At 36.3% G+C, this 22,826-nt stretch overlaps 2 long non-coding RNA genes and 1 other non-coding gene across 3 annotated transcripts; all 3 read right to left on the reverse strand.

The window, feature by feature from the left end:
* Positions 1 to 9,767: 9,767 nt before the first annotated feature.
* Trnaq-cug lies at positions 9,768 to 9,839 on the reverse strand. Its single transcript has one exon. It is a non-coding gene; the product is annotated as a tRNA-Gln (tRNA).
* A 7,480-nt stretch (positions 9,840 to 17,319) lies between these two features.
* Positions 17,320 to 18,286, reverse strand: LOC123876432. Its single transcript, XR_006798353.1, has 2 exons — positions 18,033 to 18,286; positions 17,320 to 17,486 (listed from the first exon to the last, which is right to left on the reverse strand). It is a non-coding gene; the product is annotated as an uncharacterized LOC123876432 (long non-coding RNA).
* Positions 18,287 to 19,482: 1,196 nt separating this feature from the next.
* On the reverse strand, positions 19,483 to 22,587 carry LOC123876431. The gene is made up of 4 exons (XR_006798352.1): positions 22,461 to 22,587; positions 21,336 to 21,387; positions 20,440 to 20,541; positions 19,483 to 19,658 (listed from the first exon to the last, which is right to left on the reverse strand). It is a non-coding gene; the product is annotated as an uncharacterized LOC123876431 (long non-coding RNA).
* Positions 22,588 to 22,826: the final 239 nt, after the last annotated feature.

Consider the following 22,826-nt stretch of genomic DNA (forward strand, 5'->3'; position numbering starts at 1 on the left):
GAATTCCAAGTCCATAGTTATCTAACCACGTTTAGCAAACTTAATTGTATTTAATCTCAAACGAATTTGAATTTTATACTTTTACGCATAAAGTGTTTAGGACTGAAAATCCTAAGTTGGTATTTTCATTTATTTTACACCTATTTTAAAGGAATTTGAACTTCATTTTTTATGAAAAAAAGAGCTATAATGTAACCACAGTGTAGGTACGTTCGTTTTGGCACATCAATTTCATCAATTACAAGGCCACGAAAGCTTGACATGTTTGTGAATGTGAATGGTTCACGTTGACATGTTGTTTACTGTAAAAAACGTGCGAAATTTTTCACACTTTTTTCAAGCGACAGATGAATCATCTTATAATAACTACCAAAGCTTAAAATACATACATTATATCATATACAAGGTATAATACATACATACATACTTACCATTAAACTTATAAATGGCAACGAATTGTCTCCAATCAGACGGATTATAATAAAAAAATATTCAATTAAAAATTCATTACACTTGAGAAATTATTGAATTCACGAACCGTGTTCCGACCTTGACCGCAACCTCTATTTATAGTCTGTATAGGGTGTTCCAAAATTTTACTCTAAAATGATTTACTTAGGGAGGTAGCGATTGAATATCAAAAACTTATAACAAGTGTAAATTAAAAATTTATAACACCCCCGACAAGTGAAGGTTACAGTAACAAGAAAAGAGCTGATAACTTTCAAACGGATGAACCGATTTTCTTGGATTATAGCTAAGAACATTCTCGATCAAGCCACCTTTCAAACAAAAAAATTGGTTGTCTGTAAAGTCGGTTTACTGACGATAGTTGAACGTGACAACAAAGGCCGATTGTGCTTCTTTGTCGCTCGTTCCGCGCTCTCGCTTGCACTTCAAGCCTTACATGGAACGCCTCAGAGCGAGGTAACGCCGCATGAGTCATGTTTTTTCGTGCGTGCAGCCAGCTCTATCGAATTATAAGACGTTGTCACGTCAAAAAATTTCGTCAAACGTTCATTAGTTAGGCGCTACGGTGCCACAGACAGATACACAGATACACACGTCAAACTTATAACACCCCTCTTTATGGGTCGGGGGTTAAATAGAGTTAAACCATAGTTCATTCTCATTCTCTTTATAAGTAATCAGCTGAACGTTAGCTTCGAATCGAGGCTTCGGAGGGATATAGGTATACTAGAGGATGCCCGCGACTTCGTCCGCGTGGATTTAGGTTTTTAAAGATCCTGTGGGAACTGTTTAATTTTCCGGGATAAAAAGTTGCCTGTGTCAATTACAGGGACGCAAGCTACCTCGGTACCAAATTTCATACAATTCGGTTAAGCGAACGGGTTTTCGGGAATCCCGTGGGAACTCTTTGATTTTCCGGGATAAAAAGTAGCCTATGTCCGTCCCCGGGATATCAGCTAACCCTGTACCTTTCGTCAAAATCGGTTAAACTGTTGGGCCGTGAAAAGGTAGCAGACAGACAGACAGACAGACACACTTTTGCATTTATAATATTAATATGGATATTAGTATTATGGTAGTTAGAGGGTGTACAGGTCCCAGAGTAAACATTACTTAAGTTTCTCTAAGGTACGGTTCACACTTGTAATATTAATAGGATTGTATAGATATGTACTTATTTAATATTTATGATATAAAAATTGTTTTATTTAATTTCATTATAAACGATGAATTAATAAGCAGTTTATGTATAAAACCAACCTTTTTGTTACCAATAAAATAAACACCCTTTATATCCCGTTTTTCCCACGCATGAGGATCCCACGGTCAAAGAGCGTGAAAGTGAGACGTCGTACTAACAAAAACGTCTAAAACTTAACGACGTTTAACTTTAAACTCTACTATAAACTAGCAAGGCATAAATTCGTTTAAACTTTGTATAATATTGTCGTTAACAGAAATTCTCATGGTCCCTTTTTTCCACATCCCTATTTCATCGAGCGGTACGCCGAAAGAAGATATTGCACTCTAATTTCATACAAAAAGTTCTAAAATTACATACGAGAAAAACTGATTTTTTTTTCAATTAAGAATATATTTAGCTACTAGAGGATGCCCGCGACTTCATCCGCGTGGATTTAGGTTTTTAAAGTGGGAACTGTTTGATTTTCCGGGATAAAATGCCTATGTCAATGACAGGGACGCAAGCTACCTCGGTACCAAATTTCATACAAATCGGTTAAGTCGATGGGTTTTTCAGGAATCCCGTGGGATATCTTTGATTTTCCGGAATAAAAAGTAGCCTATATCCTTCCCCGGGATATAAGCTAACCCTGTACCAAATTTCATCAGTATTGGTTAAACTGTTGGACCGTGAAAAGGTAGCAGGCAGACAGACAGACAGACACACTTTCGGATTTATAATATTAGTATGAATGGGTGTTAAACATTACTTATATCAGTTTTTCCCCTCTATGTGAAATTGTAACTTATGCTTGAAGTATAGATGACAATAGTCTAACATTTATATTCAGGCGGGCGCAAGATTATGGCGTGTGGAAGTCTTTAGCTGAAATCTATGTGTAACGGTGAACCTCTATCAGTTGATTACGATCACTATTAAGAAACGTATATTCCATTGCTACAATGCTGGATTCACATTCTTGCTGATTCATTCACTTCCACTATTGAATAGAAATTATTACCCGTGTGAGCAAGTGCACGATAAATACAGTAACAAATATTGCGACCGTCGAAGTATAACGGGTACCAATGAATATAATATATTCAGTGTAACCTGTGTAACCATATTTCTTAGACCCAATGGTCACACAACACTTCCCTATACTTTGGTAAGTCGTACGTGTAACGTCTCTTCTTTGAGGGTTGCGTTGCTTTTTGATCCTATTTATATAAAAAGGCCTCGTTTTGCAGAAAACATTTCAGTTTATTACTAGACCTTGGACCGTGAACGGTTATTTTTGCTATATTATATTTAATTTTTTTACATATTTTTTACTATTCAAACTTACAAAAAAATGGCACTCGGGTTTTCATAAAGTAGGTACAAATAACCATGTGGACTAAATAAGGGGCAGAAAGGTATTTCTAAATCACAAACATACACTTCAATTTTATATTTATTTGTATTTGAACAAGATTTTTTAAATAGAGCAGATGGATACAGGCGTAATAAAACCGAATAGAAATTACATTAAAAAAACCGCATAGACAAAAAGGTTTCCGCTAAAGTAACTCCATAAAAAAGTAGACAAAATTCGTTAACAGTTTTAATTTTTTATCAATATTTCCAAACGGCGCATTCGGTTTAAAATTGTATACAGTTTTATTATTTAAAAAAAAATGTACAGACTGGATGAAAAATAATAGACGGATCCCTCGCGAAAAAAGTTGTTAGTAAAATTGAATCCAATTGTGTGCACGTCATAGCGTTGCGTTAACAACATACAACACAGCACTATCTCTAAAGTAAACTTAACTGACAGATATAAATCTAATGCGGATCTTTTCCACAGAGAGTAAGTGTTATGAAAAGAAAAGCAGGAAAAGATACTAATTTAGTTTAGAGACTCTGTACAATAGAATTAGCCACACTGAGTAGTGTAAACTATATAATGTCTGAAGTTTTCAATGCATTGGCAGTTGGCACTGCACCGGCTATATGATGTTCCATACACGGACAGCTCGAGTAGTCAACAGCAGTGGAAAATTGACTGTTAGAGCTATTGACAATTTAACTGCAGTCGAGCATTGGAAGTGGTTGAAATTAGACTCTTTGAGCAATCTCACGTTTCACAATGAAAGGAAGATTGTTCAGAATTTCGCTCATTCGCAACTTGAAGCAGTCAGTCCATACAAGTGTAAATTAAAAATTTATAACACCCCCGACAAGAGAAGGTTACAGTAACTAGAAAAAAGCTGATAACTTTCAAACGGCTGAACCGATTTTCTTGGATTATAGCTAAGACTCTCGATCAAGCCACCTTTCAAACAGAAAACTAAATTAAAATCGGTTCATTAGTTTAGGAGCTACGATGCCACAGACAGATACACAGATACTGAGTACACATACACTCTTTTTGAGTCGGGGGTTAACAAATACAACTACTAATCATTTAATTTGCACGATTGCAGGTACAATGATGGTGTTACGCAGTGTTATTAAGTGTTAACAACTACAATCCGCCATACAAATCACATTGGGCATGCCAAAATTATTCTTAAGTTTAACTGTTAGGTACTAGATTTTTTATCAATGTTATCACAATATCAACTATTATATTATTATTAATTTCAAAACATAATTGAATCATTATTTCAAAATCATCAGTAAAAGCACAGGTAAAAGTAATGATTGCATCAAGTCATCTCGCTCTTACACGACCTCCTTGTAGTGTGGTAGAGGTATTTTATCTATATTTTTCTGAAGTCTGTGAGAAAAAACAACTCATTATTGCGAGCCAATGCTCTCGCATAAACTGGCAGAGGACTCTAAGTACTTTGTAAACAAGCGTTCGTTTTTCTTTTCACTCAAAGGACCGTATTAAAAAGAAATAGGTTCCTCCTTCCTTGTATCGTTTTAGAGTGTTTTTTTAATCTAGACTTTAGCATTTATCGAGTTATTTTTCTTAGCTAAGTAGTTGTTTTTAAAACAAAGTTAACCACTTTTAAATGGAAATTCTAAGTTTGTTCTAAAGTTTTAATAGATTTACGGTGCTTTTGCGGTCCCCAGTGCTGGTAAGTTATGATGCAGGCTTGGGCTGGATCTACATTAGATAATGTACCATATTTAGGTTTAGGTTATTTTTATCTTCGGACTGTATGAAGTAATTTCGAGTTTGGGAGAGGCCTACGTCGTAGAAGCAGTTGAATAATATGTTTTAATAGGTACCTAATCTAAATATATAAAAGGAAAAGGTGACTGAATGATCACAAAAACCTCTAATAAGAAAACTCGATAAGAGCTGATAACTTTCAAACGGTTGAACCGATTTTCTTCGACTATAACTAAGAATATTCTCGATCAAGCCATCTTTCAAAGAATAAAAACTAAATTAAAAACGGTTCATTCGTTTAGGAGCTACGATGCCACAAATAGATACACAGATACATATATACACACGTCAAACTTATAACACCCCTCTTTTTGGGTCAGGGGTTAAAAACGGATAGGTATCGGAAGGGAAAACGACCATAAATTATATATTATTGTTTCGCAACGTTCGCACTTTTGCGGTGGGAGGCTAGATCAAGTAATACAGCAAAAAAATATTCTTCCATTCCAAAAACCAATCCTCACCACCCCAGGGGCAAATACTAAACAAAGCTTTCAAAGTTCTTAGATCAATTTTTGACTAAATTGTCCCAAAAGGTCTCCTAAACTCAAAGGTCATTCACAGCTCTCGTCAGATTTCAAGGGCACTCAGCAAAAGCTTTTTCAATATCGCCATTGGGGTCCATAAATTAAGGCTTCCGACTCCTCTCAAAAAAGTCAATTTCCAACTTCATTGCGATGATTAAGGCTCGGAATGAATATTTCATCATTTTCTTATCTGGGAGGCTGCGTTAATTAAAATTTTTATTGAAGTCCCAAAAATAATAGGTAACCTACCTACAAGCGGGTTTTGGGTGGTTTAAATAATTACTAGCTGATGCCCGCGACTTTGTCTGCGTGGATTTTGGTTATTATAATCCCACGGAAACTCTTTGATTTTCCGAAATAAAAATCCATGCAAAAATCACCCCGATCCGTTCCTCCGTAGCGGCGAGATTGAAGGACAAACCAAGAAACCAATAAACCAACAAACAAACTCTTTCGCATTTATAATAAGGGTAGTGATATGCTCTAAATGATACCCGCGACTTCATTTGCGTGGATTTTTGATTTTTGAAAATCCCAAGGAAAAGTTTCGATTCACCAGGGTAAATAGTAGCTTATACGAGATGCAGTCTATCTCTGTAGATGGATCGTGAAAAGCTTTCAAACAGAACGACACACTTTTGCATTTATAATATAATAGTACGGATCATATTTTAGGCTTCAAGTTGATTCAGCCTAGAATTGTACCCCGAAAGATCCCATTTCTCAGAGATTTCCTCAGAGGTTTATATTTTGAGCATATTTTGTACTCTGAAGGTAGGTACTTAAGTTAAAACAAGATAAAAGCGGCGAAGAAATAAAAGTCGAGCAGTTTATTCCACTTTGATCACCGGTAGTAATATTTTACACTTTTTTTAATAATTCAAAATGCTTGGAATTTTAAAAAAACCGGCCAAGTGCGAGTCAGACTCGCGCACTGAAGGTTCCGTACTCGAGTATTTTTTCCAACATTTTGCACGATAAATCAAAAACTATTAAGTATACATAAAAATAAATAAAAAACTGTTTTAGAATGTACAGGTAAAGCCCTTTCATAATAATATGATACCCCACTTGGTATATAGTTCTTTATCTTACTTTGAAAATTGAAACACATTTTAATTTTTTTAAATGATGTAACTACAAATTCGCGGTTTTCAGATTTATTCCTGTACTAGTGCTATAAGACCTACCTACCTGCCAAATTTCAAGATTCTAGGACAACGGGAAGTACTCTATAGGTTTCTTGACAGACATACAGACAGACAACAAAGTGATCAACCAATCAAGCTAAAGACCAATTGTTGAATTTGTACGATAATAATTGAGTGGTAATTAATTACGTAATAAAATTAAAGTTACAAGGGTGCCCAACGCGCCTCGGCCTGAGAAGAAGTCTACAATATCTCTTAAAACTTACTAGGCAACGTATTAAAGCTTTCCTCATGGGTGATATTACCCGAGCATGCTCGTGAGGCGTATAACATCTGCCCCCAAAAATGTCACTTCGTGATGACCACGACCGCTCTGCCAGGGACGAAGACGATATTACCCGACTTGATCCAAGTGGAATAAACCAGTCAAGCCTGTGCAATATCTAATATCCTGGGCTGATTTCTGACTCGGGCACGAAAGCACTTAGCGAAATTGCCGTTTTTATCATTTTATTCGCAATCAGATTTGTAGTGGAAGCTGGGAACTGTAGGCTTAGTACAGCTTTGCAGATCTCGACAAGGTTGATAGCTTTTGAGGTCAAGAGAGAAGTCCCTGATTTTTTTTTCAAAATTTCAGTACAGCAACAAGTTTTTATAACTGGTTTGTTTATATGGAGGAAAACCTACATGAGATTTTTTTACATATCAAAATAAAAATCAGACAGTTTTTTATGTACGTATCTACAAATAGCGAGCAAACGAGCATGCGGGTCACCTAATGTTAAGTGATTACGGCAGCTCATGCATATTTGCAGCACTAGTTTCAGGAGGTTTTTGATCCACTCATGATGATAATAAGTATGGGTTTTGACTAAATGCGAAAGTATGTCTGTCTGTCTATTACCATTTCATAGTCCATCCGCCTTACCGATTTTGGCGAAATTTCGTACAAAGACAACTTGCATCCTGGGAATAGAAATAAGGTACCTACTTTTTATTCACAGTTCTACGGGACTTTCAAAGGTTCATCCGTTCAACCGATTTTGACGGGTACAGTGATACGAGTAGTTTGCATTCCGGAGACCTACGGGCTACTTTTTTTTTTTGTTGATTTTAATTTACTTGGCTAATCACGAAAATTATATACTTTTTAACCCCCGACCCAAAAAGAGGGGTGTTATAAGTTTGACGTGTGTATCTGTGTATCTGTCTGTGGCTTCCGTAGCTCCTAAATTAATGAACCGATTTTAATTTAGTTTTTTTTTTGTTTGAAAGGTGGCTTGATCGAGAGAGTTCTTACGAGTAGCTATAATCCAAGAAAATCGGTTCAGCCGTTTGAAAGTTATCAGCTCTTTTCTAGTTACTGTAACATTCACTTGTCGGGGGTGTTATAAATTAATTTACACTTGTTATACCAGACAAGTTCCCACGGGATTTTTAAAATACCTACCAAGTATCCATAGGGACGAGTCACGGGAGTCACCTAGTGCAGGTACAGTAGGTTTCTTTTTATAAGTACTAATCCAAAAAACTAGCCTTTTATTCAGGAATAATTCAGAAATACAAATTAAGGACAATATTCCGGTTGGTAGCGGAAAATACACCCTGTATTTTCTAGTGGAAATGGAATTATTCAAATCTATGGATTTGAATGCTGAGTAAATGTCCAATAAAAATGCAAAGAACTGTACCTATTCTTTCTCCGTAGCTAACTAAATCGCTGTATTAAAGGTGCGGCTATAGTGATGGCGATTTGTCTTTTATTTTTAACCCTTATTTTAAGTTTGACGTGTGTATCTGTGTATCTGTCTGTGGCATCGTAGCTCCTAAACTAATGAACCGATTTTTATTTAGTGTTTTTTTTTGTTTGAAAGGTGGCTTGATCTAGAGTGTTCTTAGCTATAGTTCAAGAAAATCGGATCAGCCATTTGATTTTACCAGCTCTTTTCTAGTTAATGTAAAATTTACTTGTCGGGGGTGTTATAAATTTTCAATTTACACTTGTATTGCATAATTTTTAGGCAGCACTACAGCGATGTTTTCTTATTTATCCTGTCACTGTCATTATCATGTTTATATTATGACAGGGAATAGGGATAGAGAATGAAATTTTAAGGAGAGTAACATTAATTTCCAAATTGCATTGGCTATTATTCATCCAAATTTAATTTTCAAGGTTCCGTATCTGAAGGGTTCCAACCATCAGTCCGACCCTACGTCGTCGGTCCGTCTGTTTGTCAGCGGGCTATATCTCGTGAAGCGTTATATGTAGAGAGTTGAGTTTTTCGCAAAATACGTATTTCTATCGTTGCTATAACAAAAAACAATAAGGATTTCAAAATGGCCGCTGTTAAAATTTAAAAAGCGTTATTTCTCGTATGATGGTACGGAACCCTTCCTACCACTTGAACGATTTTTTAATATGATAAGCAATAGCTAGTGCATTTGCGAGGTTAGTTTCTATAGTGCAATTTCTTGGAAAGCGATTGGCAACACTTAACGCTTCCCGCCAACACTGTGGCCAAACTTTTAACTTAGCTCACTATTTTAAAACCTATTTTTCAATACGACTGAGCACTTCACTTCCAAGTATCTACCTGAGCCAGCTGAGCTATGGCCAATTTACTTCTCACAATAAAAATTATTTCCTTTCTTTTATTTAGGTGAGTACAGTTGGCAGGTTTTTATTTTTATTTGATGAAAAGTTAGCTCTCGAAAGTGAATATGTACCTAATCTACGATGGTTTAATCGTCACGTAATGTTTTAGGTCTCCTGTCTCTTATTTTGTTTTTAGGGTTCCGTACCCAGAGGGTGCCAATGGAACCCTATTACCAAACCTCCGCCCGTCCATCCGTCCGACCGTCTGTCCATACGTCTTTTGTCAATGGGCTGTATCTCGTAAACCATAATAGGTAGAGTTGAAATTTTCACAGAATATGTATTTCCATATTATCAACAAATAATAATAATAATAATTTAGAAACGGCCGCCATGAATATTTTAAAAGAAATTAAAAAGTGTGATTTCTTGTGCTATGATACGGGGCCCTTCGTCTGTGAGTCCGACTTGCACTTAACCGACTTTTACATTTGAAGATCCAAGTTTACATAAGCATAAAAGTAGAAACACCAAACGCCGACCTAAATTAAATAGCAATTACATTGTAATTCGACAAAATGATTAAAATATTATCAGAGATTATTAAATTACTGTATGAAAGACAGTTTCAGAGCAAAAAAAAAAAAACAAAATAAAAAAAGTCAGGTCCCACCGAGATTTGAACTCGGATCGTTGGATTCAGAGTCCAAAGTGCTAACCATTACACCATGGGACCGCTGAAGTCAGCGTGAAAATTTATAAACGTGTTCATTATGGAGATCTACTACGCATGTTCTCGTCGTCTCCTCCCAGATGGGAAGGGTTTGAGTCCATCACCCTGGCGAAGTGTGGATTAGCATAATTCACACTATGCGAACATTATGAAGAGTCACGAGGACGAGGAGGAGGAGGGAGGAGGAGGAGGTCGGAGAATTAAAGACGCGTGCCTGGGATCGAACCCCGACATCCCGAATAAGAAGCCTGCTAACGTATTAGCTACTGAGCTATCACCGTTTATTGGTATGTATGATAAAATAAATAAATAATATTATATTTCAGACTGAAAGTCCATATACTTTGGTGTATTAGTAACAATAATTCCTCATAAATCATGTTAGAAATGTTAGTTAGTAAAAGTAAATAAATGAAGTAGTCTACTGTGGCAAATGTAGTATAGAATTTGTCACAATTAGGCATTGTAAGGCCTACATCTCCTTGGGATGCGGTGTCGGGGCGAAACGTGCGTCGAGTGGTGTTGGGATTTGTGTGGTGCTGCGTGGTGGTGGTCCGTATGGCTTGCTTGGTGGGTGACTTTTCCTGCATGTTTATCAGTGGGAGGGCGGGCGGTGCATGTCGCATGCTGCATGTTGCACAATACAGATTTCTTTGGTTTGGCGGATTATAGCAAAATAAACTTTTGGTTCCTTGTCTACTGTGGCAACTTTAGTCGCCCGGTGGCCACAGCTACCGTTTCGTTATTGGGCAGCCTATTGCTTATTGCACCCAGAATACCGTTACTGTTACGAAGGCGCTGTAGGAGTGAGATCATCTTTATTATAATCATCGGGTAATGGCATGAAAGCTATCAGTCCTGGCCTCTGTGAACTACAGTCTAACCACAGTCTCTCGACAGCCCCTACAGCATTCTGAATATTTATTAACCCCCGACCCAAAAAGAGGGGTGTTATAAATTTGACGTGTGTAAACAGATACACACGTCAAATTCTGTCTATGGCATTGTAGCTCCTAAACTAATAACCCGATTTTAATTTAGTTTTTTTTTTGTTTGAAAGGTGACGATCGAGAGTGTTAGCTATAATCCAAGAAAATCGGTTCAGCTGTTTGAAAGTTATCAGCTCTTTTCTAGTTACTGTGACCTTCACTTGTCGGGGGTGTTACAAAATTTTAATTTACACTTGTTATACCTCTCAGTGCTTGCTTTCTTTGTACATCTGACCCAATAGACCAATAATGTATTAAATAGATGACAAAATCACAATCCTTGTTGCTTTGTCGATAATAAGCTTATCGCGCACTCATCCCGGATCGAAGCTGCGCTAATCGCCTTACGGCAAGCATGTCGGTGCATCGCAATTCGCAACCATCGCATAACCACTAATTCCTGCTCTGCACTAAACTTTGAACTCACTTTAAAAGTAAAATAAAGTAAAATATTCTTTACTAGGTAATGCCCGCAGTTTCACTCGCGTTAAATTAGGTTTGTTAAAATCCCGTAGGAACTCTTCCGGGATAAAAAGTTGTCTATGTCAGTTTTCTGCATGCAAGCTACCTCTTTACCAAACTAGCTAGCAGGTCTGATTGCAGCTAAGCGCTAGTTTAGAAATTAAAAATCTAGGTTCCCTCACGATTATCTTTCAACGGTAAAACAAGTGATATTTAAATGCTTAAAACCCACTTATAGTGGAGTCAATGAAACCTTTTCCTCGGAAGTCCTTAGAAACAGCTCCGATATACTATTTTAAATCAAAAATCATTTGAAGCAGACATCTCAATTATTAAGTGAGTACTAAAATAAAAATAATCCTAATAATATAATCAATAATCCTAAAATAATATAACAATCGTTTTTGAGGACTTTCGAAGATTGGCTGTTTTACGGCTTCATTGACTCCACTGATAACTGAAAACTTATACTTAGGCGCGAGCTCGGGGTCAAACTTCCGACTAGGACTTAGGAGGCCGATGTTTTAGCCACTAGGCTACACCGCTAAATTTTTTTTTAAAGAATATTAGCCATGCTAATCATGACTAATACTCCCTTGCTAGCTAGCCCTAAGCTTGTGCCAGGTGTTGGTACGACAATAGTGCAACGGGTGGGGTTTGAACCGCCGACCTTTCGGAATTCAGTCCGCTCCTCAACCGTTGAGCTATCGAGGCTCAATTTTTGATAAAAATCTTCGTTTAAAATCCTCAACGCTACGAAGTTATTCGTAGCCTCGACAAGATTTGTTTAGATGTCCTAGTCCTGTCCTTGTCCTTGAATTAATTTTATTCTTTCATAGCGTGTTTTTAGTCTACAATTTTTGCTACATAAGATTTTATTGGTATACTAAATGTATGAATATAAAAATGCTAGAATGCCTTTCAAAGAAAAAAGAATAACTCAAGGATAAATCAGCGGGCGGTCCCTAAGGAGAGGCGCGAAATCGCGAAATCGTCTCAAATGAAATTTCTCACTTCTAAGCATATAACACACCTACTTCTAACATTCCTCATACATAACAAATTGAACTCTAATACTTAAGGAATAAAGTTAATATTTGGTTGATTTAATAAACAGGCTTGGTCTTCAGAGAGGAAACTTCCACGCGAAAAATATATTCGGGAAGCAAATTGTTCCTCAAATATAGTGTAGGAGCTGCGACTTACTCTCTGGAATACGGGAACAGGGAGATTGTTAATGGTGATAATATCATAGCAGGTAAATAAGAAAAGGTTTTTTCAAAAAAAAGTCTTGCTCCTTTCATGCCTGAGGCATAAATTGAGCCGGGCGGCAGGTCTTTTGTATGTAAAGGACGTAAAATAGAACACTTACGTCAGGCGTTTCTTGTGCTAACATGAATGTTCGAATTTATTTTCTAGCTTTTCGTACCTACAATGTTTTATTTATACCTGTACCCATTCTGTACTTTATATCTTGTTTTTACATAAGTTATACATATAAAAAAAGAAACTGAATTAAATATCTAAAGCTGCTGGGTCTAGAAATTTGAAAGGCGTATAGATGGTTTTCTTTATATTATACTTACCTACCTACTTAGGTATTTACTCTACTTGGCCTTAGGTTTTTTAAAAACTCAAAGGAACTCTGGAACTTCTATTGGTTGTTGATAATGATGATGATAAAGGGTAGTCTTCGATTGAATAGGAGGCGGACCTGTTAACCACTTGGCTATCACGGCTTTGTAATCTAGCCTAGGATAAAAATAAATAAAACAAGATGGACCTACCTACGTATAGCACGTTCCAAGGAAAAATAACTACAAATTTATATCTCTCTTTTAGATTCCTCGTAAAGTTCGGTCCAAGAATATAATAACTCAGCATTTAGCCTATCCCGGGCTGCATCAATGAGTAATAGCTCCATAAACATTATTTGTTACCTATAAGAAATTGCAGCGTTGTCCGTACGGGCCGTGCCCCAAATGGTAATCAATAACTCAAAAGGTGTTACCCAGGCTTTATAATAGCTTTATACTGGCATTACGTTGCACCTCCATTATATTTGAAACCAGCTTTATTCACTACCGAAATTCACTCTGTAAATAAATTCCAACCTTATCTTTATTTATATAAAGTGCAGATTTCTTTATTATGTGTTTTGGGACGGTAAATGTATGGTTGTAGAGCGCATATACGAGCATGGGTCTCACGGGAGCACTGTAAGGCCAAACAAGCAAGTTATCGGTCCAATAGTTTTTGTTTATCAAAAGTTTTATAGTTGGGTAAGTTATTATCTACTACTTGACCCGTTTCAGCTTCGCACGGGGAGTCTACCTATCCCATAGACAAAATATGGGCATGAAATACGTGTTATATACCTAATAGAATCTACCTACTTATAAACATTCCTCGTGAAATGTTCTGAATACAATGAAACCCGTATTGAATTGCACTGAGAATTAATTTGTTCGCATATTTTTTTTTAATTGAAATCAAACCTGTTACTAATAAGGAAGAAATCAAAATGTACTTATTGTATACTACATGCTATGTAAAGAGACTACTTTCTAATAAGCTATTAAATACTGATCGCGATCGATTTGTTCATAAAATCTTCACCAAACTTAGTAAAACAAATTGTGAAAATCGGTTCATTAGGAGTTATGGAGTTAAGTCGCCAAAAGTTTGAAGCTAACCCGGGCTTCCCCCCGCCTCATACCTCGATTGCCATCTCGACCTGTCGCGGACTATAGGTACTTTAGTTTGAGTAGGGCTTAAGTCGAATCTCCGCAAATAATCACACTTCACACTAATATTATAAAGGCGAAAGTTTGTATGTGTGTGTGTGTGTGTGTGTGTGTGTGTGTGTGTAAGTTTGTTACTCCTTCACGTAAAAACTACGAGACGGATTTGGCTGAAATTTGGAATGGAGATAGATAATATCCTGGATTAGCACATAGGCTACTTTTTATCCCGGAAAATCAAAGAGTTCCCACGGGATATCGAAAAACCTAAATCCACGCGGGCGAAGTCGCGGGCATCGGCTAGTAATAAATTAAAGTCTAGCAGAAACTCCAAGCCTCAGAGCTTTTAGAGTGTTTGCACTAACCCTGCACTCTCAAGCCTTAACTGGACTGGCGTTGACTTAATCTAGATTGTTATCAAAGAGATTACTAGCTATATTAATAGCACAACATAAGGATTTTGCCCATTGGGACTTTTGACAACACACTAAATAAATAAATGAATAAAAGTTTATTTAACACACAAAATATAACACAATAAATAAATGAAATAAAATTGATGTTAAGACTTCAAAATTACAACTAAACTTAATGAACTTTAATAGAATATTTTTATGCGTGAGCTAAAGGGGCTCTGCGTCAGCATAATTCTGCAGTATTAGCTTAACTGCAGCGCTGATTCGGGCAGAGCCCTGATGTCACGACCTGACAACGAAAGTACAGGCAAGACAGTAGCGATACAGTTGCAAAGAAGTCGCGATGCAGCCTCGAATGAAAGTGATAGTCTCTAGTAGGTAAGCTTAGTGCTCAGTAGTGAACCGCCAAAGTTCGAGCTGCATGCTGGGGATCGAGCCTCCGACCTCCTGAACAAGATGCCGATGTCTGAACCACTAGGCCATCACCACTCAAAACAATTGTTTACCTTCAGTGAATCAGAAGTTGGATATAGAATAATTTGGAACATCAATCGTTTTTCCAAAAGAGTTGGCAATAATATTGTAACAAGGGATTAGCGAAAGAAACGAAATATTTTATTATGAAATCCTTGCGAACATCGATAATGGAGGAGGAGTAATACAAAGGGTAGTTATTTTGGGCTTAAATCAAAGGCTTTCGCACGAGTGAGATAATCAGCTTTGCTTATGTACGAACAAAATACTTACGAAAGCTTCTTTAGCACAAAGCGAATATAATATGGGCATATGGGCATGTAAATACAAACAATATTTTGAGATATTCCAAAGACAACAAACAAATATATAAAGCAACTAAGTCACTAAATTTCAAAGTACATATTTCATTGGTATAGTATAATAAAAGATGGATGCTTTTGGATTCGACTTTATTCATTCACATGACACAGACATTATAACAAGACAGCACAGTGACAAGTGACAGATGACAAGACGTTGACATTAGGATATAACTATAGACAATATGCACAGATTAATACAATACCTTATGTAACAGTACATTGTTTTAATAAAGGTTGGTGCAGCATTCAGATTGCTGGATTTTCTCCGATTCATTCTATAAATATTGTTTGATCAAGTTACAAGATCAATCTATCTATTGCATTGGTGAAAACCGGGTGTAATAGTGTAATAGTTAAGCGTTTCTGAGATTAGACAGAGCATAGACAGACACACTCAAAGTCAAATCATTTATTCAAATTGGGTACTATTACCTACTATTGTATAATTTCTGATGGTCACTTTTATTTACTTTATGTGGCATTGCAACGCATGCCGGGTACAGCTAGTTAAATAATAATTTCGCATTATCGAAGTTATTTGCTACAAGTGTAAATTAAAAATTTATAACACCCCCGACAAGTGAAGGTTACAGTAACTAGAAAAGAGCTGATAACTTTCAAACGGCAGAACCAATTTTCTTGGATTATAGCTAAGAACACTCTCGATCAAGCCTCCTTTCAAACAAAAAAAAAAAACTAAATTAAAATCGGTTCATTACTTTAGGAGCTACGATGCCACAGACATACACAGATACAAAAATATGCACGTCAAACTTATAACACCCCTCTTTTTGGGTCGGGGGTTAAAAATGAGGCGACATGCTATTTCGCTACTGAAGATCGCAGCATTATTTAATAAATGTGATGCCATTTTTATTTCTATTATCTCATTTAGAATTCTGTGTAAACCACCAAGAGACAATCAGATGAAAATGTTAATTTAAGGACAGTATTAATTAAACTTTTTATTTCCGCAAGAATAACCAATTCTATTCAAATTTCCAGTCCGCCATTTCCAATTAACTGTGGGCAAACAAAAAAGCGCGCTCTGCGAGTGATAGCCGTTGATTTAAACTAAGTAATGGCTGCCAACCGCTCCGGTGGGTAATTAGTTTGAAATTCTTGAAAAATTATACACAGCTTCGATACTGAAGGCTGTGAAATATGTCACAGAGTTGATATTACCGCTATTGATATAAGAAACGTGATAAATCGGGCCCAGTCTCAAGCACAATCAGTGCGATAGCGATGCGATTGCTTTTCGCTGCAAAACCGGCCGGTTTTTTTATTTATTCTTCGTTTTTTTTACATCAGTTTAATTTTTTATTACTTAGTATCTGTTATGGTTGTAGCCTCTCTACATGATTCCCAATTAGCAAGCGCCATTATAGAAGTTCTCGAGTGGTATCAACGTGGTGTAATTGGCTTTCAGGCATTGTTGGCGACTTGTCCGTGTTCCTGCACCTTTGTACGCTCCACGAAGAGCTACTTACACCGATCAAAGACCTTACACTTCTAACTAGACTGTGCACCATGGCGAAAAAGCCGGTCCGCATGAGAGGGCTCCCGTTGGTAGTGTGTCCCTTTCTAATTAGGTGACCATGATAAAACAGAACACAGGACATATTGTTTTGTATACTCCGACTTTTAACTAGATGCAGAAAAATGACATTTCGTCTTTTACTAAACTCCTAAATAACTGAAAATATTATGTACGCATGTACTCGCTACACTGAGTCTATCTGTTTCTCACACAATATTAGGTTAGGTGAAATAGCAAGCAGGGTACACCGTTACCCACGTGCGCCGGCAACTTCGGTCGAGCTTACTGCGTACTCATAAGGGTCAGAAGTACTTTTTTCTTCTCTGTAAAATAGGCATCATCTGACATAGTTACCGTTAATTTGACAACAACCTTACTAACTTTTCACTCCGTATTGAGTCAGTACAAAAAAGCTACATAATATTATTATTAAATGATTGATATGTCAAATGAACGTTATGCATATTCTAGACGAAAAAAAAGACTTAAATTGCAATAATTATTTAATGATTTGTTTTTATACATTGCATTTTCCTAATATAACCAGGAATAAAGTCGTCACATTTAAAATGCGCACTGCAAACAACAGACGATTTTGAGATTTTTCCAGGCACTGCATTTCCCCACTTCAATTTCTGATTTTCATTCTTCGGAAACCTACAATACAAGAAATATAATGACTAACATAGATTAAGTTTCTGTTACTAACAAAACTTCGAGTCAACTTAAGTTAACATAACATAGTGTAAACTTGTTAGGTAGGTACCTACCCAAAGGTGTATGCAGAGGTGAATATCACCCACATTACACCAGCTATGTTTAGGACCCAATAGAGGGCAAGTCAAGAGCTTCGCCGTTCGTCGGACAGTATTTCCAACTTCGAACTAAGATTTTTCTAGTTATATTAAAAATAGCTGCCCGACCCAGCTTCGCCCGGGAATCTCGAATAATATTTTTTATAAAACCAACTCCTGATACTAACAAACACAATAAAATGAAATATCCAATTTGGTGCCGTCGATCGGAAGCTATGCGCGTACAAACATTTCGGAGATTTATTTTTATTATAATAGTAGGTTATTAGTATAAATCTCCAATTTAAGTCAGTCGGGACGTATCTGCCTACTTCTTCGAAACTAGAAAAATCTTTGATCCACATAATTCATGGTTAACCTAAAGAATATGATTGTTGTTTTTACTTACCTGTGGAAAGAAAAGCTGCTACCAGGATAAGACTCATTATTGCACCCTGTCACACAACTTGAATTCACCATTTTTCATGAAAACAAACAGGTTTATTATGAAAATGTACACAATCGCAAATCGAAGTACGAAAATCAACCAAACAACCAAGTAAACAAACCACCATATTGCATTTAGTATTACCAGTCCCAAACATTTAAGTACTACTTTTACTCAGTTTTAATGGATTATTTTCTAAATACAACGAGATAATTATTATTCATATAAACTGTAGAAATAATAAAATTGAGTCTCAAAGTTTATGGATTGTTCATTTTGGTAAATCATAAAAATGCTAAATATAAAATTTTCTACCATTACTACCAAACCCAATAAATTAGTTGAGCTGGCAAGACGTCAGACAAGGACACACTACCCCCGGAAGCCTTCTCACCAGGACCGCTTTTAGATAGCTACCGATCATAATGGAAATAGCTACCCTAAGATAATGTAATAGATCTCATTTTAGCCTAACAAAAATTTTTGGTACACAGTCTAGTTAGTAAGTGTAAGGTCTTTGACACCGATGCAAATGTCGTACAACTATCGGAATCGATTAACTTCCAGTTTTAATACCCAATTCGTCTCTAATCTGTCGATAATAATTTGTATTAACGTAGTATTTGTATTAACGTTGTAGTATGTATATAATGTATGCCCAGCCCGATCCGTCCCGTAATTTGAGCTGTGCGTTTATAGATCAGTCAGTCAGTCAGTCAGCTTTTCTTTTGACATATTTAGATGTTATAGGTTTAATTAACCTGCCATGCACTTTCAGATTAGGTCGCTATACTGGTTAAAATCCATTATAACACTCACCACGACTAAAGAGAATATTGTTGCCTTTTACATTTCGATAAGGTGAAATTAGAAATAAATTGTTTTTTATTATCGATAGCTATTTTACGCTAGTATACCGTGTAATTATGCTAAAATTCATTTGCATACATCTTTAGTAGTTTGTTTGTGTCTACATAATTCAAAAACCACTAAATTATTTAGATGATACCTAAGCATAATTTAGTTGAATATTTCTATCACCTAAAATCAGATCCAGATACACGCGAGCGTAAGCGAAAGATAAACTAATCAAAATTTCCTTTACTTACTCAGGTTCCTGTACTTTTTCTTCAGTATATTTTCTAGTAGGTTATTTAATAGATAATTTGTGATTAATTCAAATAGTAACATTATAAATTTGAACGCTTGGTTGTACCGGTTTAAATTAATAACAGCTAAGATAGCTTAGATTTGGACACATAATAAGACTTTTTTTTTAACGTGAGAAAATATTTTAGTTCCATGAAAGAAATGAATGAAAAACTTAGCCTTAACTATAAGTTAAACTTAACCTTAACTTAAATGTAAATAATATTTCAAAGGTATAAACCAGAGGAATTAAGTTGACACTTTAAGATAAATATTATTTTTTATTTATTACCCAATTTGATAGAATATGATTATTATCTGAAATTATAATTTGAATGGTGTTACAGTTGGCGCCATAACTGAAATGATCAAACTATTAACTTTATGTAGTTATGATTTTCTATCCATAGATCGATTAATTTATTGATTCTGGCGGACCTGAAAAAAAAAAATGTTTTGTTAAAACCTTTGCTGATAAAACTGATCTTTACTTGATATCTGTCGGTTTCGTTGGAAGTTTTTTGTATAAATTTTCTTAGCGATAGCGATTTTACTGTATCACCATCATCCTTATTACTAACCCATCGCCAGCCCTTAGCATGAGTCTAACATAATGGGAAAGGTTAAGGTCAAAGTCCGCCATGCTGGTCATTTGCAAATTGGCAGACTTCACGCACCTTTGAAAACATTATGGAAAACTCTCAAGCATGAAGGTTTCCTCACGATTTTTTCTTCACCGTTAAAACAAGTGGTATTTAAATATTTAAAACGCACATAACTCCGAAAAGTTACAGCGTTATTACAGGTTTGAGGTAACCGGGATTGAACACCGACTTGAACTTGATTGTATAGTAGGTGCCTTACAATCAATACTAATAATATAAATGTGAAAGTGTGTCTGTCTGCTAGCTTTTTGCGGCCCAACAGTTTAACCGATTTTGATGAAACTTAATACAGAGTTAGCTTACATCCCGGGGACGGACATAGGCTACTTTTTATCCCGGAATATCAAAGAGTTCCCATGGGATTCTTAAAGGCCCATTCGTTTAACCAATTTATATAAAATTTGGTACAGAGGTAGCTTGCATCCCGGAAATTGAAATGGGCAACTTTTTAGCCCGGAAAATCAAAGAGTTCCCACGGGATTTTTAAAGAACCCGAATCCCCGCGGGTGAAGTCACCGGCATCGTCTAGTGCTTGGTAAGGGAAAAATTCTTACTATCGAAACAACCCATTTTAAGGCAAATACTGTGGCCGTCCTCTGAACAAACACAAGAGTTGCATCCATCATAGAATTCCGTATATGGTTCGCATGATGTATCTAAAAAAATAAAGATTAAATGAATTTTATCTGTAACCGTGTATTTACATATTCGCCCTCGCATCCCATCCGCCAATTGCCAACTGTAAGTCATAACTCAAAATAAAAAAAAAACCCTGACACAAAAAACTCTATAAGAAAACTAGAAAATAGCTGATAACTTTCAAACGGCTAAACCGATTTTCTTTGATTATAGCTAGGACCACTCTCGGTCAAGCCACCTTTCAAACAAAATAAACTGAATTTAAATTGGTTCACTCTTTTAGAAGCTACGATGCCACAGACAGATACACACGTCAAACTTATAACACCCCTCTTTTTGGGTTGGGGCAACAATTAAGGGGCAAGCGACGGTTCTGCCTGCGATATTCAAAAATTAAGTTTTTCACAATTTGTAAACTAAAACGGCAGAGTAGGCTTATGGCATTCTAATTGCGCCAATGGCACTATCATCCACGTGTTTATTAACCCCCGACCCAAAAAGACCTGTTAAAGAAAAAGAAGGGCAAAAGAAGTGTTATAATTTTGACGTGTGTATCTGTGTAGGTATCCGTAAAGAATATTTCAATTCATTGCGCATTTTTAACCCCCGACCCAAAAAGACGGGTGTTATAAGTTTGACGTGTGTATCTGTCTGTGGCATCTACGATGCTCCTAAACGAATCAACCGATTTTAATTTAGTTTTTTTTTAATTTGAGGGATCAAACCCTCGACCTCCAATTAGGAGGCGGATGCCCTAGCCACTAGGCTAACACAGCACCGTATACTACACATAATACCTAGAGCTACTTACCTTCACCAGAATTCTTCTCAACTGCACTTCGTGAATGACCTAAGGAAATTATCTGAAACAACAATCGTGCCATTTTATACAAACAAATTAAATAGGAATCAAAAACTTCACAGCTATTTTAAAATTTATAAACTAGTTGCTTGGATGCAATCAGACTTGCTCGCAAATGATGTTTAGCCTAAGATGGAGCGCGCTTGCCTAGAAGATGCCTAGATTGACTCGAAGGTATATTAAAATTGGAGAAGAAATCTGATGATACGCGACAAGAATGATGAGAAGGCCATAGTCCATAGGCCAAGTGCGGTTTAGTAGACGTCACACGACTTTGAGAACACTATGAAGAACTCTCAGGCATGTAGTCCTCACGATGTTTTCCTTAAAACAAGAGATTTTTTTCATTTGGTAAATGCTTAAAAAAGCACCACAATTGCTTTAAAAACTGTTGATCACTGACAAGATTGGTGGAAAGAGACCCCGCGGACGAAGCCCGAGACGTTGGTCCGACCAGATATGAGTAGCGGTCAGGAGAAGCCCTTTTGCAATGCCTTCCGTACGGTTTCCTAGAGGGTAAAATAACGCAACATCGTGAAGAATATCTCGAGGGCACGATCCTCAAAATCGAGGAACCCACGCGAGAAGAATAAGAACCAATAGTGACTAGTTCTTATATAATTACTCCATATAAAAAAAAAACATTTGATAACTTCTTAACAGGGCTCTCTCCGTCACCTGTTTTCATACAATCGTAGTTCCAATTTCATTTGAATATTAAGCAACCAAAGTCCATGAAATTTTGCAGACATATTCTAGAAACTAATATCTGTGTCTGTGGTGTTTTAGATTTTTCTAAAAATATGTAGTTTTAAAATTACAGGGGCTCAAAGATTTGTATGAAATTTTTTAAAACCGCGTAACTTTGAAACCGAATATTTTAACAGAAATCTGGAAAACCACAGACATAGATATTAGTTTCTAGAATATGTCTGCAAACATGGACTTTGGTTGCTTAATATTCAAATGAAATTGGAGCTACGATTGTATGAAACGAGTGACGAAGAGAGCCCTGTTAAACGAGTTTTCTTTATGTAAAAAAATACTCAAGGCTCACTTCAATTTAAAACTCACCATGATGAATAAAACAAATAAACTCGTATGTTTGTACATCTTGTCAACTGGCAAACTTCTTATAATTTTAAATTGGTGCTAGTGGTTTTATACTTTTTTTTCCCTTAAGGTTAATTGCATACTGCAATCGATTTCTTTTATTTAACTGAAAATTGTATTTGATTGCACGCATACTTCATGGTTACATTTTAAATACAGGTAAATACAATAAATATGTTTTAGGCATAGAACATACTAAAAAAATAAAAATCGTCAAGTGCGAGGCGGATTTGCACACGTAGGGCTCCGTACCATCGTACAAGGAATAAAACATTGTTATTTTTAACCCCCGATCCAAAAAGAGGGATGTTATAAGTTTGACGTGTG

Source organism: Maniola jurtina, chromosome 21, assembly GCF_905333055.1.
Source record: "Maniola jurtina chromosome 21, ilManJurt1.1, whole genome shotgun sequence".
NCBI lineage: Eukaryota > Metazoa > Arthropoda > Insecta > Lepidoptera > Nymphalidae > Maniola > Maniola jurtina.